At 45.4% G+C, this 22,446-nt stretch overlaps 2 long non-coding RNA genes across 4 annotated transcripts in view; one reads left to right on the top strand and one right to left on the bottom strand.

Annotated features, from left to right (window-relative positions):
* LOC127486159 (uncharacterized) overlaps nucleotides 1-8,039 on the top strand; it is a 40,117-nt gene extending 32,078 nt beyond the window's left edge. For all 3 annotated transcript variants that reach the window (XR_007912914.2, XR_007912913.2, XR_011386833.1), the window contains one exon: nucleotides 157-8,039. This is a non-coding gene — a long non-coding RNA (uncharacterized lncRNA). The remainder of the gene's footprint in view (nucleotides 1-156) is intronic.
* The window catches only part of LOC138848770 (uncharacterized), a 199,366-nt gene that overhangs the window by 21,818 nt on the left and 155,102 nt on the right, over nucleotides 1-22,446 (bottom strand). The window lies entirely within an intron of this gene.

The raw sequence follows: 22,446 nt of genomic DNA, 5'->3' as shown, positions 1-22,446 counted from the left end.
AAGGTTTAACTTGGGGTGCTAATGACTGAACAGCAATGGAGCAAAAAACTTACAGGTTTATAGGTTGTCTATGAAACAGTGTTTCCATAACTTCAAACTTCACACACACGTGCACACACAAAATCACACCAGGCCAATTTGTCCTTGCTCCTTTAGGTTGAAAACTTGAACCAAGGAAGAAACAATCACATTCAAATACTTCCAGACCTCCTCAAAGGAGCAATCCCCAAGACAAGACTGCATTCTGCTGGAACATTCAGATGTGAATCAAAGGTCAGGGTAGGCACAACAACTTCATGCGTAGTGATTGCCAGGTTTTCGGGAAACTGTCCAATTCATGTCCCCTGCTCTGACAATCGCTAGCTGGACGTGACCTGAAGAATGAAGTCACCAAGAGCCCAACTAAAATACAACCAAATATGGCCAAGTGTCCCACCATGAGATGCACCCAGCAGTCACAGGTTAACACTAAGGCATTGCAGTCCATCTTCCCAAACACAAACGTCACCGCAGGATAGACTTGCACTCAGTTGTGTTGTCACCCATGGAGAGTACAAAGCTGCGGTAGAACAGATTTTACAAGCTAACAAGGTCCCTGTCACCCATGATCAGAATTAGCTGTATCCGTTGGGCCACAAATAAAAATGTAGAACCCTCAGGTCTGTGCTTCCACACAGCAGTATGCAAACCTTGCTCCCTCTGAAATGCCACTGTCAGTTTTTAGCCCCTAGCATTTCATAACTCCAGGACAAGGATTTGGAGAGGGCTCACCCAGCGTGAACTTTGCCATTCCCACCTCCTCCTGCTACCTCTGTGAAGTACCAGCTCTGGCAGGTAAATTTCCCCTCTGCTCAAGTGATTCCTGGTCAGCCTGGACACAGATCCACTCCCACGTCCCATTGTGCGTGCTTGACAAAGTCAATCATTCACAAGCAGTAGGACCAGGGAACAAGATCTTACAGGTCAAGATGTTACTGATGATTTGTGAATGACAAAGTAGATAGTATGTAGTTATGGTCCCAGATGATTGGGAGAGATACCAGCTTTCTTCAAGAGAAGTCACGGGGACTTAAGTTCCAAGAGATCAGTTTGGGGAATACACCCTTATGTACCAGCCCCCTGAGGCCAGCCACTGTTTCAGTCTACTCCTGGATCTGGCTGCACAGGACAGATGTAACAGAAGATGTCTAAGTAAAACACTGTGTAATCACATCTACATCAGTACTAGATTCTGCTCATGTCAAGGATATAATCTGATTTTTCTTCAACATATGTTCATGCAAACTATGGGGAAGTCGTCATTATCAGCTGTGTCTGATGAAGACATACTAAGCAGACCACTAGGTTGAAAATAAAAATGATGTGTCATGTATATTTAGTAGAGAATCCTTTTCAAGGCTGCAGTAATGTCAAAGATTGCTTCAATAATTTGCAGACATGGTCAACGTGGACAAGGGATAGCAGTTACCTTGACACAGCAAGGAAACACTGAGTTCTGTGGTCTTAACTTTAGGTTGACCGTACTTAGGAATACCTAGAAATCTAGAAAAGCATTATTTTAGTTTGTGTATGCGGATGTTCCCAAACAAGACTAGTTTGAATGGTCTATGTGGGAAAGACCTGGCCTCAGTGCAGGGGCACACCCTTGACCCATGAGACCTGGGACACATTTGGTCTCTGCCTTGGACATCAGTTGGTGGGCTTTGTGCTCTAGGACTGAAGGTAGTGGCCTCTCGTGGTACTCAGGCTCTTAGCCTCAGTTCACACTGCTAAAGGTATCGCAGGGTCTCCAGCTGCAGGCCAGCTGCAGTGGAACTTCTCAGCTGCCATAATCACATAAGCCAATTAAATCCCCCTTCATACACACACACATACACACGTGGATACACTCTCCATTCTGAGAACCAGCAAGTACAGATTTTGGTACTCTGTGTGGCTTTAAAGGAATGAAATTTTAATGGGTTTCCTTAATTGGCTTTTGGGTTTCTGGAATAGGTTCTCTAATATCAAGAGACCTACAAGTAATAGAGACTTTCCACTACTGAATACCAGTAGTCCATGGCAGAGTGCTTTTGGAGATACACAAGACAAATGCATTTGATATCCCGAGCTCACCACTCATACAAGGCAAGAAATTTAGTGACCTTGTGTACTACACTTCAGGACACTCATGGAGAAGTAACCTAATGGTGCTGGCTGGTTAACTATGTCCAACAGGGCAAAGTCATAGAAGCAAAAGATGAGCTCAGAGATCAGGTTTCTGCATGGGTGACCTGTGAGTGTCCAAGAGTTCCTGGGTCAGAATCTTATGTGGGCACAGGGCTGAGGTGATCAAGAATTACACATCTCCGCATGCTCCACACCACTGAACCTGCAGGAATTCACTGAGGTGGAAGCCCGATTTCCAGGTGGATTTATTCCCCTCTTTGACATGCAAATATTTTACCAGTTAGCCCAGAGCAGTTCCTCCTGAATGCCTTTATCCTCTGCATCATGTGTCTACTCCTAAATTAAGGCGCTGGTAAAGAACGAACGGGATCCTGCATCAGGATGGGGATGTGAGGGAGGACTGCTGATGAGAAAGGGGACAGTGAGTTTAAAAGTCTGATGAGGCCTTCTCACGTGGTCACCTGGCTGTCCACCTTGTCTGGGGGAGTAACAGCCTCTCAAGCCAGTGGCCACTGCTGATCCCTTAAGAATCGCCCCTCCACTCTTTGCTTCTAAGCTGACAACTAAACTCACGTCCCCACAGGCCTCTCCAGGTGATGTAGAAAACATGACCCATGGGGGCCAGCGCTGTGGCACAGCAAGTTAAAGCCCTGGCCTGAAGTGCCGACATCCCACATGGACGCCGGCTCTAGTCCTGGCTGCTCCACTTCCAATCCAGCTCTCTGCTGTGGCCTAGGAAAGCAGTAGAAGATGGCCCAAGTGCTTGGGTTCCTGCACCCACGTGGGAGACCTGGAAGAAGCTGCTGGCTCTAGATCAGCACAGCTCCAGCTGTTGCAGCCACCTGGGGAGTGAACTAGTAGATGGAAGACCTCTCTACCTCTTTCAACTAAAAATCTCTTAAAACACACACACAAAACACATGAGGAAGCACGCAGTATACACCAGGAGAACGACTCAACTTTTCTCAACCATAGAGGTCTGGAGAATCTTGTAGGGGCCAGTGTTGGGGCCCAGGGAGTTATCATAGAAAGGGCAAAATCATACCAGGTCAAATTGATTGACATGAGTCAGGTGGCAGCAGTCATGCCTTTGACGTGCAGCTCAGGTATCCTTGCTGGGTGGACACAACATGGATCATAAGACAGCCGCTGTGTGTAGATTGGAGGTGCCCAACCTCCCTTAGTTACCATACAGGAAGGTGCTCAATCTTCTGGACACTGGAATGTTAGAGTAGATTAGTAACACAAGATATTGGCAGGATCCAGAACTCTTTAGTCAACTCAGAAAACAAGTATGAGGAGATTCCCAGCACGGCCGAAGAGCACTGAGGTCACCTTGCTCTGCAGCCAGATGTTACAGCAGCGATGCCACCACTGACCAGAAGATTTTAGCACTCTGGGAGTAACTGGATCCCGGGGTGGCTGGGGCCAAGCAGCAGCACTCACCCATCACTGCAAGGTGGACATAGTTACAAAGGACAGCAGAGCCAAAGCGGAGTCAGCATAGCCTACCCAGCACAGATCTGTGGGTGTGGGCTGGAAGCGAAATGAGGAAGTCCTTAGTTTTCTGCTTGTACAGATCAAGCACCAGGCTTGAGAACAGAAGTCTAACTCAAAACTGACCACAGAATCACGGCCCCCGAATTAACTTCCGGACTCAAACCACTTTACACAGCCAGAGGCCTTTGGAGGCTAGGTGGCCTATTCTTCCCCAAAGTGACCTATGGGCTCTTACCAGCGTAACACACTGGGAAAAAGGGAGGGGGTGGGAATGACATTTGGAGACCAGACACTAGCTCTGGATTGACATCGATTCTGAATTAAAGTTGATTCAACAAGACTCAAGATGTCACTGTTTCCCTCCAGTTCAAGTAAGGAGTTAAGAGGTTAGAGGACTCGTGGAGTTTTAGCTCATGATTCAGTGGGTCTGGGGGTGGGGTAGAACCCATTCTGTGGTCACTTTCCCAGTCCTAGAATGTACAGTTGGAGTAGACATACTCAGATGCTAGTGAACACTCACATTGGTTCCCTAACCTGTGGATGAGGACTATTAAGATGGAGGAGCTAGATGTAAACCCTTAGAGATGCCTCTACCTTGAACAGTAACTCAAAAACAAGGCCTCGTTCCTGGAAGGATCCCAGGGATTAGTGCCACCATCCTGGACTTGAAAGATACGGGGTGGTGGTTCCCCATCACATCCCCATCCCGCTCTCCTGTATGTCTTGTGCAAAGACAGCAGGAATCTGGGTAATGGCTGGGGCTTATCACAAGCCTGACCGAAGGTTAGCTTCAGTTGCAGCTACTACGAAGGATGCTGTCCCATTGCTTGAGCAGATTAACACTGCCCCTAATACCTAGTATGCAGCTAGTGATTTGGCAAATGCCCTACCACTCATAGGCCTACCCACATTAGCTGGAAAAGCCAGCAATACACCTTCCCTGACCTCCCTCATGCACACATGGACTCGCCAGCCTTATGTCTCGTAACTCAGCTCCGTGTTCTGCATTCCTCTTTTCCTTCATGGGTTGTCACGCTGGTCCACTACATGGATGACACATGCTGACTGGACCTAGTGAGCATACAGTAGGAACCACTCTGGACTTACCGGTAAAACATTTGCCTGTCATAAGGTGGGGAATAAATCCAACTAGAATTCAGGGTCTTCTACCTCAGTGAATTCCTACTGGTCCAGTGGTGCGAGATATGCCCAGATGCCCCTTCTAGGATGAAGGATAAGTTGTGACACCTGTTCCTCCTACAGCCAAGAAAGCAGCACAGTGCCCAGTGGGCCTGTTGGGTTTTCAAGGCAGCACAGGCCTCATGTGTATGTTACTTCACCCGTCTGAGTGACCCAAAAAGCTGCTAGTTTTGAGTGGGGCCCAGAACAGGAGAATGCTTTGCAACAAGACTGCTGTGCAGGCTGTTCTGTTTGGACCACATGACAGCAAATCCGACAGTGTCAGGGATGCTATCTGGAGATTTGGCTGGCCCTCACAGGTGGTCCCAGTCAAGACCCTTAGGACTTTGGAGCAAGGTCCCGTGATCTGCCGATAACTCGCCTCTTGGAGAAACAGCTCTTGGCCTGTTACCAGGCCTTTATAAAACTGATCAGGATCCCACATGGCATGAGCTTCTTATGAACTGGAAGTCATCTGCCCCAGCAAGCCATCACGGCAGCACTCCAAAAATTGTAGAGTGACCAGGCCTGAGCAGGGCCCAAAGACACACACACATCATGAAGCAGCACAAATGCTCATGGAGTCTCATCCTGCACTTACAGCCTCGTCAGGTATGCAGTGTTAGCTCAGAGGGCCTGGCTTACAGGTGGTTCTGCATAGTACACAGGTTGCCCCTGGAAGTGGATAGCTGCAGCAACTGGACATTTTCTGGGACATCTCTGAAGGACATTGGTGCGGGGAAATCTTTCCAGTGATCAGGACTTTTGGCAGTGCAATGCTTAAACATGTTTGAGGGGGAAAACCAGCTTACAGGTATGATTATCTACAAATTCATGGACGAAGTTTGGATGGCCAGGGACATGGAAGAAGCTCAACCGGAAAGTCAGTGAAATTTTGTGGAAAAGTATATGGCTAGATGTCCAAGTGGGAACAGGATGCACAGGTATTTGTGTCCATGTGGATGCCTAAAAGGTGACTCGCAGAGAATTCAGTCAGATATACAGCATGACCTGTTCTCAGAGTCTCAGCCTCAACGCCTGTCATTGTCCAATGGGCTCATGAATATAGTGGCCATGGTGGCAACGATGGAGGATGTGCGTGGGCTCAACCACACATTCCTGCCCACCAAGGCCAGTCTGGCCACACCCATTGCTGAGTGGCCAATATCAGCAAGAACACTGAGCCTCCAATAAAGCATCATTCTCCAGTGATCAGCCAGCTATAAGAGGGCAGGTTGATCACAACGGATGGCTTCCTTCAAAGGACAGCATTTTGTCCCTACTGGAATACTGAACCCAGACATGGATTGGTCTTTGCACCAAATACCGTCTATACAGTATCCTTTCTAATCAAGGAATTCATTTTATGCCCCAAAATGAGGTAATACTCACGCACATGAGATCCAGTGGTCTCACGTTTCCCATCATCCTGTACTAGCCAGATAGAATAGAATCTTTGAAAGTGACAGATACAGCACCAGCTAGGTGTCAACACTATGCAAATTGGGAAAGGTCCGCCAGGAGACTGTAGGCTTTCAGTCAGCATCCAACATAGGATGCTACTTCTCCAATCGCCAGGACTTGTGGGCCCAGGAATCAAGAGGTGGAAATGGGAGTGGCACCTTGTACCTAGTGCTCCACTAGCAACATTTCTTCCTCCTGTTCAAGACTATGCTCTGAATGTTAACTTTTAGTTCAATGGAACACCTGTATGTCCTGGTAGAAGAATTCCTTATTTTGGAACTGCCAGCCAGCCACCTGCATGCTGTTAAATCAACAGGCTAAGGAGGAAGTTACGGCATTGTGGCTGGAGTGGTTCATCTAGAATATGAAGGGGAAGATGGATTAAGCCACGAAGAATATGTTCAAAGTCAGGGGATCTCCCGTGTCTTCTCACAACATTAGCCTGTACCATGATTAAGATCAATGGGAAACTGCAACCCAATCCAAGTACTACTATGAGTGACTCAGACCCTGCATGAATGAAGGTTTAGATAACCCTACATAGCAATGGACCACAATCAGCAGAGTTGCTTGCTAAAGACAAAAAGTTAAATGCTAGCTACATCCACATGACCAATGACATCAATAAGGAGTGTAATTGTCATGAGTATTTCTCCTATTTTAAGAATCTATTTTGCTAATAGTATCAGTTGTCTGCAGTCTGGAGAGAATACCAAAGGGGAATTTCTGAATGTCGTGACATGTTGCACTCCTGTCTTGGGCATCAGTTCCTGACATTTGGACTTCACAACTTACGTAAGTAGCCCCTTTGAGTTCCACCCTCCTCTTCCCCCATTCTGAGGCCCTTGCACTTGGAGTAGGCCATACTATGGCATACCAGGACCTCCAGCCTGAAAACAATTGTTGGACCATCAGAAAGATTAATAACCTGCTTGATTAGCAACTGACTAGACTCTTATTTTTATCTAGCCTCCCCTGTAGCTATCCCTTTCCCATTAAAAATCCCTTTTTGCTGGCTTGTTGGATGCAAAGAGCACTGTTTGGACCAGAGATTGCTCTTTACCCAGCACTGCCAGCTTCTTCAAGTAAACCCTTTCCTCTTAAATCAAACTGAGTAGATAAATGTTGTAACTTTCAACCCTGGTGAACACCACCCCATCAGAAAACTGAAGTGTTTGACAGAGCCTCAACATTTGCAAGAACACACATGGCTAAGACTTCCACCTCAGGGGCACCAGCATTTTAAAAGAACTTTATTCAAGAGAATTAAGTAAGGCCAGGAAACTTATAGTTGACAGCCTCAAAAATACCGGAGCTATCCACAAAGGATGAGGTCATGAACCATAGATGGCAATATTCAGCAAGAAAATAGCTCTGTAAAGTTGGGTGATCAATACTAGAAGGAATGCGGGTGAATATACAAATTTCCTGATGACCAAAGGAAAATACAAGAGAATGAGCACCTATCTATCAAACATTCTCCTTCCTCTTGGGCCTCTAGGGCCCATAGAGAGGCACAAGGCTTCTAGGAATTTTAGTTCAGGATTCCCTCCATGGCTCTGGACTTGTGGTTCCAATGCCTTTGAATCCTTATCTGCTCAGATATCTCGCCCTATTACCTGAGGTATTGAAATCCTAAAGAGCAGCAGTAGGGAATCATTCTCTATGCCATGTATTCAAAACCCATGTATTTCCATGATAAATATCATAATTAAATCGTAACAAACTTTGACCAATATTCAACTTAGTATTTGACTTCTGTTGTCACTAGAAATCAGACCTGGAATATCCAGTGTTATACCATCTTCCAGTGCATTCTGAAGCATACGGCATCCTCCCCTTCATCAGAATACACTAAATGGTGGACTGCAAGGTTAATGCTTTCAGAAGGTACAACATCAAGATGGAACGATCAGCTTCTACAGAGGTCATCGCTAGGGGGAACCACCCAATCAAGAAGCAAAGAGTCTACCACCAACACATGGACTCATCTGCAGGCCAGAAACCCAGACCTTGATTCTCCAGAGTAAGTTTTTTGTAGTTAACAAAATACATGACCTTCACCCAACTCGTCCAAGCAAGTCAGGGTTGGCTTCATAAAGGAGACTGACTGTATTTAGTCCTCTGGATGCATTTCAAGCTCAGTCTTCATCTGGAAGGAGAACACCTTGTGACTTAATTACTGGTCTTATACACAACAGCATGGCCATCTTTGGGCTCTTAAGTCTTAACAGCAGATAAAGTTGAACCACCGCTTTATGAGGACAAAGCTATCAGCCTTGGGAAGGGACAGTGGCAGCCCAGGTCCACAGTGAATACTGTCCATGTCAGACACCAAGGCAACCACCCTGGGATAGAAGAGTGGATGCTTCCCCAAAGCAGGACGGTAATCAGAGCCTCCAACTGTGCCACTGCAAATACCTTGCCATAAAGACAATCCTCCAATGGCCACAGGGCAAACCAGAAGTTCAGATGGACAAGGGTCAAATAACCTAAGCTATGTCTACCAGAGGTTGGGCTGATACAAGTCAGTCACAGAGAAGTGAGCCAAGGCAAAGCTATTCTTGGCAGCAGTCTATTGGAGGCCAGCACAGGATAAGCTTGACTCCTGGGTTTAGGACTGCACACAGGAAAAAAGTTGTAAACCATCTCACTCCATCCCAAGAATTGCAATTGAGAGGCAGCATGTCATTGGCTAGTGTCACAAAATCCAGGAGTAGAACAGAGTGGAATGTTTCACACTACAGAGAGCAGTTGCTCAAATTTGAGATGAATGCTTTTAAAAGCTCAAAGAACCACATTTTACAAAGCTAAGTTTAAAACCCACTTGACCTTATTTTTCCATACACAAAATATAGTGAGGTGTGCACCAATGAGAAGTAGTTGCTACAGCTTGGATATGGTGGTCAGCTGACTAGCTAGAGACCCTTCTGGATTGGGTTGGTAGAGCACTGTCTTCAGAAAGGTGATCCAGGTGACAAAATGGAAGGTCAGTTGAAATACAGGTGAGTGTTAGATTTCATGGAATGGGTTGGCTCTGCAGCCAGAGGGAGCCTGACCCTGAAACTGAAGGGAGTCCAGGTGCTGGGAATAAGGAACCATAGCCAGTGAGCACCACAGGGTCCCTAAATTTGGCTAAAGCTAAGTAACAAGTTGTCTTTAGAGCAGCCAGGAAGAAACATCTGTCGAACCTCGATCTTCTCTAAGGGAGGCTCGTTTCAAACTTCCCATCTCAAAAGCAAGTTTGTTCTAAGCTCCTTACTCTGCTCATTTGTCACAGCATCACAGGAATACCGCATCAGCCCCAAACTCACAAGTTCAGTCTCCAAGAATCCCAGCATTCAGAGCTGTTAAGCCACATTTCAGGCAGGCGGCCTCATAACTATTCTTTCTCTGGGGATCCCGATGAAGGAAAAGATCCCATCAGTACTAACAGCTCTGATCCTCACAGCCTCGCATCACGAAGACATGGCATTTAGTTCACACGGATAGTGTGAATGGCTTGAAGAGTAAGCTGTGTGGAATCCAATTCATGTTTCCTTTGAAGTCAACTAAATATGCGATTAAAAATCTTCCCACAAACTATTCTTGGGGCCCATGTCACTTCCACACTGGGTCCTCCCATCAGCTAAGCTAGAAATGTTCGTCATATACAGGTTATTCCAAACAAAGAACCATTTTTCAGAAGGTCAACTGCCCAGACAACTATGACCATTGATCAAGATGGCTGGATGCATTCAGATTGTCATCCTTGAGTGGCTCCCAGGACAGAGGGGACAACCGAGTCCTGCTTCTCATGAGTGGCAGGTAAGTGGAGCTACCACAAAAGGCTGGACATTTCTCCCAGTGACCCATGACAGCCAGGTTCTTCCTGACCAACACCTCTGAACTTGCTCTACCTTCACCTCACAGCAGCCCCATTTTGTCTTTCTGAACTACTAACAAACAGCCTGAAAAGACCTCAATTCTGGAGAGCAAGACCAGCAGTGACTTCCCCATCACAGAAGGGAACACAGGCTCTTGCTTCTGCCCAGGGAGCCTGGTGGGCCCAGTCCTTACACGTTATGGCAAGAGGAATGACTTCAGGACCTGCTCCTCGAGTCAGTCTTTCCTACCTACAGAAGGTGCTGTTGTGACCAGGATCAACACTGGGTTTTCTAGAACAGTGTTCACAGTTGGTACTAAAGGCAACAAAAGAGCAAAGCAGAGACTTCTGGTGCCAAGTGCTCCAGATGCACTTTCTCTCCCTCTTGGCATTTCCAGGCCGCAGCACCTATCATGGACCTGAGAAACTGCCAAAGCAGATTTGGATCTGTCATGACAATCTCAGTTGTTTAAGCCTTGCTCTGAGTACAGGCAGTCAGGATGTGGTTGTAGGTCATATAACTAACCCTAGGGACACATCAGACATCAGTTCCCAGGCATCTGTAACAGGTGCCCTCATCTCCTGAGGAATACAGGACAGAGGAAACCACATTACGTCAGTGCTTCTAAGAGTTCATGCCTCAACTGAGCAAGGGTAACACACAAGTATTGGGGTAAGCACCATCCTTGCTAAGACAAGACAGCAGTTCCTTCCCTAATAAGAGTTTGGGTTGGTTTTTGCTCCATGTATAGGCACTTTGCCAAGTCCTGCACTCACCTACTCATCACCCCCAGAGGAACCCAGAAACTGTAGTGCTCCCCCTCTCCCTTGGGAAAAGGTTCCTTGACTCCAGATTTCACAGGTTGAAATAGTGTCAGTTGCAAGTAGAATCAGTCTCCCATGGATCAGGAACAAAATGGATCCCTTGGGACACACAAATTCCTAGACAGAAAGTAGACTGGAAAGCTTGGTGATTACAAAGGGCTGAGCTTCCACACCACAGTATAAAAAGCTGTGTTCCTTCCCCAGACCCTTGTTTCCATTTAGCTCCAACTTCAAGTTCAGCACAGACTGGGAGAGCCCTCACTTAGTCTAACCTTAGCTGTGCCCACCTCTTTATCTCTAGATCAAGGCTAGGAGCACACTTTCCTCCTGCCACTGATCAAGTTGCAGCCTGTTTCCATTTTCTGCCCATGAGTGCCATCTGATCATGCTGTAGTTCTCCGAGCCTGCTCTCGGTTTGAGGGCTACCCAATTCATGAGTCATTTATTTGCTCAATTAAGCCCTTTTAAACCTAAGATTTTTAACAGATTGGAAATTTACTTCAGATCCTACTTCCATTTCCAGTGACCCCTACAAGTACCAAGAGACCACATTAAGCCACCTGCCAGGGCCCATTGTATCCATTTGATCTCTTGCAGTAACAAGCTCTTAGGTGAGTTCCCTCAGCCAAGCTCCATGGATTTGTGTGTTGAACCAGGCTTATCTGAGCAATTAGCTTGTACAGCATCTAGAGTCAGACTGGATCTAGTTAGAAGTCTTTGGTGAGTGTTTTGATAATGGATTTGTCTCAACCTGAGGTGCCTGGGATTCCAGCTAATCTGTAAGAAACGTGGACCTAGAATTCAGGAATTCAGAAATAGCTTAATCATCTTACTAGAGACAATTTAGAATTATTACAATGGGCAAGTTTTATTTAAAGTTGTCCACTTTGGGGGTGCATCAGAAAAGGAGGAATTAAAAGACCCAAATAAAGCAATGGAATGCATTTTTGAATTGGTGCTGAGGCAGCTGAAAGATAAAAGTTGCCTTCCTAAAGGAATCTTTACAGAATGCAAGCAAAACAAAAGCTTAAGCAAGTGAGCCTCACTATAAAAGGACTGCTGACCGAATTGGCCCAACTGCACACATCGACTCTTTTGTATGGTTACAGATAATGAAGACACAGAAGTTAAATGCTTTAACTAAGCAAGATACTCTAGGCCAGGCCTACCATAGCCCTCCTCGCTCTCTGGTCCAAGATCTAGCTGACAGCCATTGCAGAGGACTTCCCTAAATGGAGGGGAAGTCCTTAAACCTTGGCCAAGGAATTCGGAGTACTTTTGGGTAGTTAGGATCCAAAGCTCCCTGACCTTTATCAACTTATTTACACGATTTTGAAGGTTGACACAGCATGGAAAGTTGTGACAGGACAAGCCTAGAGAGGATATCAGAAACTTCAAAATCTCACAGAAGGGGCCTAATGGATCTGGGAGAATTGCTGAAATCCTTTTCCAGTCAGTTCTTACAGGTCTTACACAAGTATATTCAATTGTTCTGCCACAAGATCTTGCAGACAAAACAGGAACTAGCTTTTGGTTATACAGCTCATTGTGAACTCTTGTTGTAAAATATTCTGTGCTTAAACAGCTAAAGTATTCCCATAGGGAATGAGACTATACTGTTATATTTATTAAGTGGATTTTGTCCCGAGATTAGTTGCCTAACAAATTGAGATGGAAAGCTACAGATGAGACCGAGTTGGTGGCCCTGGCTGCCCATTTTCAGAGTGGTCTAGAGCAAAGGGGAACCCAAAAAGGCTAACAAGCCTATTTGTCTCCAATTACAGAGACCCAGGCCAGAACGGCTTCCATGCTCTCATTTGAAACGGTTTCACAAGGTCCTAGAATCAGGCACCCCTACACTGAGGATGTCTACCTTCACTGTAAACTATCACAGTGGGAGACACACTGTACGTCTACAATAAAAAGTTCTTAGGACTCTGCCCAGGAGCCTACGTGGTATTCACTCGTAATTGTCTACATTAAAAAGGCTATTTTGCTGGAAAAACCACCATTGAGGATTTTTCTAGAAAATCGCTCCCCATAGTCTTTATGTGAACATGGAGAAACAAATTTAAAATTGGGGAATCTTGTACAATTTTGTGGATACTAAGTTGCCTTATCTACCATAAATCCCACTTTTACAAACCAACAAACCCTTCAGAATGAGGCGAGTTCTGTGGTGAGAGGTTCAAATCACATCAAGAGGTTCCTACATTTAAGCCTGTTTGATATTGGTGCCATTTTCAAAACACGTTTTCCTATATATACTCCTATTGAACTTGCTACAGCAAGACTTTCCTGACAAGCTAACAGGGCATAGAAAAGTATCTGAAGAAAATCTTCTCTAGATTCCTCTTAGTGAGAGCTACTATGCTTTCTTAGAAATGGGAAGACTAAAACTCAGAACTGTAATACTGACTTCTTTCGTATCTGGATGTTTATGGGCTTCCTAATTCAAAATGGTTCATAGTAACAGGCTTCTGTTGTGTGCAGCATTCCAGTTGACAGAGGGTCAACGCATTTGCATTTACTTAGAAACAATCGTATACCTGAACTGTAATGTCACATGGCCTCCGGAAGTGCCCTTGCATTTTCCCCCAGGCATTGTATCAAGACTTAGTAACCCTACAGATTCTCAAATTCTACGCTCATTCAGCACATGAACTATCAATCATTATGGTCCCCTACTGAAGTGCCCTGAAATTGGTTGTATTATCTTTCACAGCAACTCAAAGATCAAGGCTTTGATGGGAAAATTTTCTTCAGAAGTAGTACACTGGTCAAGGCATGACTTTGCTACTGAAAGGCTCTTCCTGCCTAAAAGGGCTAGAGTTAGCAAGAGATTTCCCTGCAAAGGAAACCGCATATCTTAGGTCCCCAGTTTTTCCTTAATAGCCTCACCATGGTATCAGCTAACTAGGCACACAGCACCAGTTTCTACCTTGAGAAACAGTCATAATCGGGCTTTCATAGAGGCATAAGTAGCTTTATAACAACCTCCAGCCCTAAGACTTATGTTCCATTCCCCTTTCTCCTTCATTCATGAATATAACAAGCACTCTAAGTTCTCGTCTAAGAATGTAGGGGAAGACAGGCACATTGCATATTACAGCTTGTAATTGGACCCAGTAGCCAACCCATATCGTAACTGCTTCCGCTCACTAGCAGAAGCCAACCTGGGAGATGCTTCATCTGAGCTAGTTTTAGGAAGCTGATTGAATTGGCAAGTCTCACGTGCTGGGAGAAGTCTATTAAATTCCAAACTCAGCATTTTTCAGCAAGTAGACTAACAAAGTCACTCTCCTGTTCCTGGATCTCCATCTAAAATGTTACAGCCTACATAATCCTGTTCCACCACCTCTAACAATGCAAGCAACATTGGAAATCTCGGCCCCTTGTTGACTGGAGATGCTCTATTGGAGGATTCTGAGCTAATACTTGTTGATGGATCCTATGTTGAAAGCCAAAAAGGAATCAGGTCAGGTAGTTTGCCAAAACCCAAGAAGAGTAAAGAAGGGAACTCATCTCCGAGTTGTCTGCCCAAGGTACAGGAACCCATGTTCTCACTCAAGCTTGTCACACAGATCAGGACAAAAGTATTTATGTAGGTAGATGGACTTGAGTAATCCAGGATTTGGATATATTGTGGAAACAAAGAGGGCTTCTCACTGATTGGAGAATCCCATCAAAAACAGACTCTAAAGTGATGAACCCCAGGTCCAGTGCCATGGCACAGTGGGTTAAAGCCCTGGCCTGAAGCACAAGCATCCCATATGGGTGCCGGTTCTAGTCCTGGCTGCTCCTCTTCCCATCCAGCTCTCTGCTATAGCCTGGGAAAGCAGATGGCGGCCCAGGTCCTTGGGCCCCTGCACCCACATGGGAGACCCCAAAGAAGCTCCCGGCTCCTGGCTTCTGATTGGCTCAGCTCTGGCCATTACAGCTATCTGGAGAGTGAACCAGCAGATGCAAGACTTCTGTCTCTGCCTTTTAAAAAAAAAAGATACAGTAAATCTTAAAGAGATTTTCTTTCTGCTGTCCTGTTTGCTGCCATAAGCTTCAGTGGAGATTGAAAGTCATGCTTGTACCTGAAAACCCAGACCTTATCAAGGAAATGCTATGTCATTTTATGCTGAATCAGTGTGAAACTGAGGACACTCAATTTGAATAAACTGTAAGGTTGACTCAAGTCTTAACAGTGCAATATCAAAACTTGGAAAAATAAAGTTAGCATCTGAAAGATTATAAGTGATAGAAACATGAACTCAAAGAGGGCCTACTTGGACCTTCCCGAGTTCTTAAACCTGCTATGAGATACACACTCCATATTTCATCATGGAACACAATGATCAAGTTATGAGAAGATATTGGTGCAGTGACTTTCAAAAGTCACTAACGCAGATATAACTGGTGTTTGGTTTGTCAAGCCCATAATTCTGGGTGTATGGGAAAAATAAACTTCAGTTGGTGTATTTCAGCCAACCAGTGGGTGAGATGAACATATGCAATAGATTTTGTAAGGCTGAAGCTGGCCACCTGATCAATGCATGTTCATGTGAGTGTGGATCTAGTCGAGGTAGCTGTATTCTCCCTTTAACAGATGCTACCTGTGCTGCAGGCTGGAGTTCAACCTGTTCTGATTGAAGACGGCCTAACTGATCAAATCACCATTCATTAAACACCATTAAACTGAATTTGTCTAAGGTTACTCGTTTTGATACTTCCCTTCGTGTCAAATTTCCTTGCTGCCCGCAAATGATATTTTAGTTCGGTAGCCTCTTAACTCACTTGAAATGCATTGGAATTTGACATTCAGATTCAAGATATTGAGGACAACGCTTTAAAAATAAAAATCAAAGCTTTATTAGTGCTTCACTAAGAACTCAGCAATATGCAAAAGAGCAAAACTCAAACCATCAGAATAACATTCCAATTAGGGATCAATTCTCTTCACTCTTTGGAAAGAATATAAAAACAGAAGATGGTAGAAACAGATATCTAACGGGTCAGTTTATATTCATATGAAAATTTGTTCTTTGAAATAATCCCAAACATTTGCTTATCTGCCATTTCTTTCCAGTCACAACAGTAACTTGAACACATTTAGGTCTCAGCCCTGGGCAACACCCAGAGTCCCAAGCCCTCAGGACTTCATTGCTATCATCGATCTCTACCAGAGATGCTGGTGAGAATGACCGTTCATCACGAAAGTTGGAGATGCATCCCTAGATGCACACTTGTACAGAAGGCAGGCATGAGTAGTTCTCTAAGCTTCCGGCACTTAAGACGGAGATGAATCAACTGTTCTGATTTTGTGCGGTGACAAAGGATTTTCAAGCTTACGTTGGCTTCCTTACTAGAGGTGTTCACTCTCACTGTGGGGACAACACAGAAACCACGCATCAGCAAGCTTCTTCAGAGCAGTCAGCAATGTTCTTTCAGCTGAAGGGAGACATTGTGACTCAGAATCCAAATGAAAGAATCCTCCCCTACACGTCTGGGCAAGCCAAGAGCCCTCTGAGATGTGGCTACTCATGGACTAACATTGGCCATCTTCCATTCCACTTGTGTAACAGGCATTTGAAGGCCACTCATGCTCAGCGTGTGAGAATGGGTGCCCCAGAGGGATTACAGTGAACAAATTGGGTTCCTACACTGGTAGTCACGGATACCTCTACAGGACTGTCTTCTCCCCTCAAGAGCTGAAGAGTGGGGGACGGTGCTGTGGCGTAGAGAGTGAAGCCACTGTCTGCAGTGCCTGCATACCATGAGTGCTGGTTCAAGTGCCAGCTGCTTCACTTCTGATCCAGCTCTGCTACAGCCTGGGAAAGTAGTGGAAGATGGCCCAAGTCATTGGGTCCCTGCTTCCACATGGGAGACAACCCGGAAAAAGCTCCCAGCACAGCTTTGGCTGTTGCAACCATCTGGGGAGCAGGCCAGCAGATGGAACTTCTCTAGCTCCACTTTCAAATAAGTAAATCTTTAAAAAAAAAAAAAAGAGCAAATGAGTGACAGTGAACAAGAGTTTTCTTGTCTGAGATAGTCTAGCCAATCAGACACCACTCTTAGCATGCCAGTAGCAAGAGTGCTTAAGGCACACTCTTGCTTTTCCGATCATTTATAGAAGGGCTCACTCTTGGCCTTTATTTCAGAGGAGACTTGATGAAGGGGAAGAACACTTCTTTTTGAAACTGTACCAAGATGCTAAAAGGGCCGAACTTGCTTCACTCCCTTATGACTCCATCACAGACTGCCCTTAGGATGTTATTCTGTTTTACAGGCCCAAAGCAGCTGAAAACTCACCATAGCCTACTCTAAGGTCAGAGTTCTCAGTGAGGAAGCGCTGACACCAGTGATTAGCTCTGCATCAGGCCGTACACAGTATACAAAAGCTCAGTTAAATCTTGTCAAGCTGTAACTCTGATCTGGGGCTGACAGTACTAGAAGGACCAGTGGCAGAAGTGGGAGGCAAGGCTCAAACCTCTTGGATATTGGTTTCTGTGTCTGGCAGTCATCCCTTGCTCCAACAACCTGCAACCTTTAAGGTACTCTGGTCTTGTGACTTCCTGCTTGAGGCACTCGAGCCCCTACAGGGGTACAAAGCTCTCTCTGCCCACCCCAAGTACTTCTAGGTTGTCCGAGTAGACACCTGATGGAGGTTGGTTCTTACTTGTTACTTGTGAAGGAGTCTCAGGAATATTCCCTTTCCTAGGTCAGATAAGCTGGTCTGGGAGGTACTGTAAGGGACCGGTTATCCCACCATCTTGAACAATCCAACAAGGCCTGGCGTATGGAACTCCCAGGACACCCAAGAGGGCGTATCCAGAGCTTGGGCGATGCTCTAGGAAGCAATCCCCATGAGCGCCACCCTCAGACCCCAAACACCCCCTCCCAGGGGAAGGTCTTGGTCTGGCCATCTCACTCCTGCACAAAGTGGGAGATAGTCACAGCATACCTGACTGCAGACCTTCAGGTTATGTTCAGAACTGGACTATGTTTAGTTATAAGCCAGAAGTGATTCTCTTGTAACACACCTGGCCCCAATATTGGCCCGAGAATGAGTCTACACTCTAACACTGTTACAATTGGACTAGTTTTGTAGAATAGGATTAGATCTCACATGTATGATCTTAGAACTTCACACTGACAACTCCCCTGGGGCCACTGGTACCGCCTACTTTACTACACACTCAAAAGGGAATGATCTTCCCCACTCCCGTATCGTCAGGACAGGAAACAATACCTCAGGCTGCAAAGTTGATCATACAAGAAAGAGGCATGTGAGGGGAAAACCTGACAGCTCTTTTCCTTGAGTACCACCTATCTGACCCCACGAGTCTCCATATAATACTCCCATCTTTCAGGTGCAAAAACTAGGGACAAGATAGTTTATGCAAGACTCGAGGGCCAATCATTTTAGAAGATACACAGTCCATGGTGCCAATTCCCTATATTTGCTTCCCATTGTATGGAGAATGGCTGGTTAAGCCTTTAAATACATACAGCTTTTTATTGCATACCCCCTCCCGAGTCCGGAGAACTATTTACCCTCAAGTGAGATTCAGGTACTAGTGTGAACAGTATTGCTGGGCAGTACTCCTGCAAGAACTCAAAGACACCCAGCATCTTTGAGAAAGGTCTAGGTAAGGATTTAGTGGTACTACTTAACAAGGGAATCTTACTGCACTATCAGAGGACACTGCTAGTAAAAATCTCAAATCATAACCACCCTGATCCTCAATTTCCTGGCATAGTGGGATATAAAATTTTCAAAAAGGAAGACCCAAGTTCCTCAACTTGAAGATACCTAGGCTTTGAGTAGTTTGTGTTTTCCCCAGGAGGACGGGAGGCTTTGGCTAGAGTGGTCATGCCTATCTACCAAGGCATCTATAGACTCCTGTGTATGACTGGATTAAGATCTGGATTCCCCACCTTGAACTGATTTCCAAGCCCATACAAAGCCTTCAAATGCCATGGTGATGAGTCATAATTGAACTCTAGAATCCATGGAGTATTCCAAAACCATAAAGGAGAAGCTTCAGAGACTCCTGGATTCCCAGATGTAAGAAAGCCATTTCATCTTTGTGTATGACTGACAAAGTAGGAGCCTTGAAGTACTCACAATTTAGCCAACACCAGGAAGTCTGTTGTGAACTTGAAGCAAGTGAACATAGTGACTTAAGGACGACGAGTTTGTCTTCCAGCAGGTGTGACAGGACCTCTTACAAGAGGCTCAGAGGTTCAGCTCGGGCCAACATAACACATTGCCTGTACTATTGCTGCATCGACTTACTTCTGGGAGATTAAGTGCCAGACCATGCTGTTGGGTACCCCAAGCATGAAGCTAATGGCAGTGCCTGAACCCAGCCAGCCTGCTTCCAAACAGAAGAGCTTATTCTTTGACTATTTACAAAGAATTGAAACTTACTCTAGCAGACCCTGCCTGACTGCTCAGCCTTTGAAAAACTTATACCTGGAGATCTTTATGGACAAGAGCAGCTCCATGGACCACTAACTCTAGATACAGTAGTGACCCAGAGGATCATGGAAGTTGAGGCCCTCCTGACAGTTGCCCTCTGCTCAAAAGGTAGAGCTTGTATTCCACCCATGGGTCTTGTACCTCAGGACAAAGCACAAGGTAACTATTAGCACAGACTCTAGAGAACCCCTTTCTATATCTAGTATATACACATGGAGCCATGAGAAACCTGCTAACCACAACAAAAAGTTAAGATATTGATTGTTAGATTCTATTATGCTGCCATAAGAGGGCACAGTCCACTGCCCAGGCCAAAGAAATGGTAGCTACATAGCCAAGGGAAATAACCTGGATCAGCAGGCAGTGAAGCAGGCACCTAAAAACCAAAGGGTTCAGCCACTTATTCCAAGCATAGGTTTTTCTGTTTAAACCAATTCTCAAAAGTTGATCTAGAAAGAGCATGAATGAGGGTTTTATACACTCCAGTCTTAGGTGGAGAAAATATGAAACAGAGCTGGATTTATAAAGGTAAGAATATCGAGTGTCCAAGCCTCAGAACTATTGCCCATTTACATCAGGGAACTCTTAACAGGAGAGTCGCAACCCGTTACTTAAAAAAGCTTGTCAAGCTGTGCAAATGACTATTGCAAAGATCACCTGGAACTTTATCTTGCATTAGAAGTAATCCAAGCTGGCGCCGTGGTTCACTAGGCTAATCCTCCACCTTGCGGCGCCAGCACACCGGGTTCTAGTCCTGGTCGGGGCGCCGGATTCTGTCCCAGTTGTCCCTCTTCCGGGCCAGGGAGTGCAGTGGAGGATGGCCCAAGTACTTGGGCCCTGCACCCCATGGGAGACCAGGATAAGCACCTGGCTCCTGCCATCGGATCAGCATGAGCATGGTGCGCCGGCCACGGCGGCCATTGGAGGGTGAACCAATGGCAAAGGAAGATCTTTCTCTCACTGTCCACTCTGCCTGTAAAAAAAATAATCCAAAACCAGAACTCCCTCCAGTAATCAAAGGGGTCCATATCCAAGGAGAACCAGGACATGATTGGCAAATAGACTTCACTGTTATGCCAAGATCTTAAGGGAACAGATGTTAGTATTTGTGGATAGCTTTCCTGCATTACTCAGTCTTGCATGTCAAATGGAAAAGAAATTTGAGCCAACAAAACCTTTACTAAAAGGAGTAACTTCGTGCATTAAGTTGCCATTTTCAAAGTCCAACAGAGAGCTTTCATAGCCAGAGTTATCTAAAAAGCATCTAGAGCTCTATGATTGCATTACCAGTTGCACACTGAAAAAGACAAACCACACCTTTGGCAGAAAGATATCTGCTTGTCAGGCCTACTTAGCATGATCAAGTCTTGCCAGCTGCTCAATTTAGACCAAGAGTAGCCCCTACAAGCAAGCTTCATAAGAACCCCCTATAAAATGCTATGTAGAAGATTTAAAACTAAATATTGCGATCTGGAAAGTGATTACATTGTATCTAAGATACAGTACTCAGGTGCCTACAGTATTTTGTATGCTTCTAGTCACTGCATGTTTCCCAGATGTTCTTTTCCCAAGCCTAGAAGATTGCTAACTACACCAAGTATTGCTGAACACCCAATGTGAAGAACTATAACAAGTGGTTTGGAGTCTCTAAAGTTTTAAAATGTTCCATATTTTAAAAGGTAGGGGTTGGGGCCAGTGCGCGGCTCACTAGGCTAATCCTCTGCCTTGTGGCGCCGGCACACCGGGTTCTAGTCCGGTCGGGGCACCGGATTCTGTCCCGGTTGCCCCTCTTCCAGGCCAGCTCTCTGCTGTGGCCCGGGAGTGCAGTGGAGGATGGCCCAAGTGCTTGGGCCCTGCACCCCATGGAAGACCAGGAGAAGCACCTGGCTCCTGCCATCGGATCAGTGCAGTGCGCCGGCCGCAGCAGCCATTGGAGGGTGAACCAACGGCAAAGGAAGACCTTTCTCTGTCCACTCTGCCTGTCAAAAAAAAAAAAAAGGAAAAAAGGTAGGGGTTGGGGAGGACACTCCATCCTCCATCTACTGGTCCACTCCTCAAATGCTCACGATGGCCAAGGTGAAGCCAGAAGCTCCATCTGGATCTCCCACATCCAGGGCCCAAGTGCTTGAATCACTATCTGCTGCTTCCCAGGGTGTGCGTTAGCTGGAAGCTGGATCAACAGAGGTGGGATTCACGCTGAGCAAGCCCTGAGTAGAATAAACACACTAGGCCCATCTTGGGCTTCCAAACTCTGAAGTTAAAGAATGCTGTAATTATGCAGAGAAAAATACGTAGTACATACAGGGAGAAATGACTCAATTCTTACAGATGGATGGATTCCTAAAAGAACTCCAATGGAGTTAAGCCTTGTGTTCACCACTTCAATAAAGATTGTTAAGTCACAAGTCTCATCCCCTTTATAATCCCTACAGAGATCAACCGTTTCATGGAGAAACAGAAGGACCACATCAGCTGCACATTAGATGGCTATGGAAGCCCAATTTGTCCAAATGTTGTTTACTTGGACTACTTTCCTACCTTGTTGTGGTTTGTCCATTTGCTTGTTAATCAAGCTAACTTAAAATTTGATTTGCCTTAGTTAATGGCTATTATGACTATCATTCCTCTAATTTTTACTGTCATTTTAGATGTCTACAAACCTACCCAGCCTTAGAATACTAAAACTATCCTAAAGCATAGCCACTGTAAGAAATGCAACTGGATGTGGTATCTGCTACAAGATCTGTTGAATCCAAGGTCCATATATGCCTTGCGACTCCTGTAACCTGCTGTCAGTTCCTAATGCCTTGACTTTTCAGATACAACCCAGAAGCTTCTCTTCAGGTTATAATCATACAAATATCTGACACCTTGTCTGGTATCATCCTCTGAAGTTAACATTACAACAGTCCATCTCATAATGAAGAAACAGACCAAGAAAAACAAGATTGAACTATGTCAATTGTCG

Source organism: Oryctolagus cuniculus, chromosome 2, assembly GCF_964237555.1.
Source record: "Oryctolagus cuniculus chromosome 2, mOryCun1.1, whole genome shotgun sequence".
Taxonomy (NCBI): domain Eukaryota; kingdom Metazoa; phylum Chordata; class Mammalia; order Lagomorpha; family Leporidae; genus Oryctolagus; species Oryctolagus cuniculus.
Note: the sequence above shows the minus strand (reverse complement) of the source record. Positions and strands in the feature narration are given on the sequence as shown.